The sequence below is a fragment of the Psammomys obesus genome, unplaced genomic scaffold, assembly GCF_907164565.1.
Source record: "Psammomys obesus unplaced genomic scaffold, mPsaObe1.curated_primary_1811, whole genome shotgun sequence".
NCBI classification, from domain to species: Eukaryota; Metazoa; Chordata; class Mammalia; order Rodentia; family Muridae; genus Psammomys; species Psammomys obesus.
Window position 1 is genome coordinate 3,567,870 of NW_026585690.1, and position 1,319 is coordinate 3,569,188.

Sequence of the window (1,319 nt, forward strand, 5' to 3'; positions counted from 1 at the left end):
ATGCAGCCACTTTTGATGAGAACTGATAGACTAAGATCAGAAAGAAGAGGAGAACCTCCCCTATCAGTGGACTTGGGGAGTGGCATGCATGCAGAAAGGGGAGGGAGGGTGGGATCGGGAGGGGAGGAGGGAGGGGCTTATGGGGGGATACAAAATGAATAAAGTGTAATTAATAAAAAAAAATACCTACCTTAAAAAAAAAAACAGACACTAAAATGGATTCACAAATGATTGTTTTATACGGTTTTGCTCCATCAGCACCATGTATTTACAGGTTGGGAATGACCAAACTGAACAAACACCAAAGAGCTGTGATTTATGCATACAAATGCATAGAATAATTGTGCAACAGACGTGACGTCTTCAAAGGAAGATAGACCATGGTTAGTAAAGCTGGCGGGGAAGGAGGAATGGAGATTGGAGGAGCAGAGAAGCAATAATATTGCTAATACCCTTCTTAATTTTCAGACATGCAAGTTTAGCACCTTGGAGCAACCAAGTGGAAAAGAGTTATAGATTTCCTCAGACAAAGAGAGGAGGCATCATTCATACTGGTGCTTAAACTAATGCCATAAGTTATGAAAGGTGATTTGATCCAAGCGTGAAGGCACAGACTTCTTTGACTCTACTCGACTTCTTTCCTTCTTTCTTAAGACACCTGAGTCTCATTAACTGGCCTATGAGTGAGAACCCCAGGGATGTTACCTGTGTTAGTTGTTCAACGGCTCTTTACAGACACTCATGAGGTTGCATTGTCATAAATCGAGAACTTGAAGAGCACGTTCATCAGAGTTCTAGTAAGAGCTGTGGTAAAAAGCCAAAGGACATGTGAACCACTGTCAAACACCATTCCTATGAGGGAATGTGTTCCAGGAAAAGGAGACTGAGAAAAACATGTGTAATTCTTAGCCAAGTGCCCAAACAGGAGCTTTGCCCCCTATTTCTAGGAAGCATGAGATGAATGAACCAAGAGGCCCCAGAATGAAGCTGGGCAGGTTGAGGATAAATCAATCAACCACTGGCACATATTAAACTCAACATGATATACCCTGTTTGCTCTGGTATTAATACCAGCTGGCAGTGGGACCTTCCTTCAGCTGGAGAGACTGATTCAATGCTACCGTCAGCAAAAGCTGCCTCTCTCCCAACTCTGCATGCAGATTTGTTTTCACAAGTCACGTATACAGAAGGCACCTTTTTTTCCTTGCCAGTTTCTTTCATTTTTTTCTTTTTTAAAATTAATTATTATTATTTATCACAATTTATCCACTTTGTATCTTCATTGTAATCCACTATCTCGTCTCCTCCCAATCCCACCC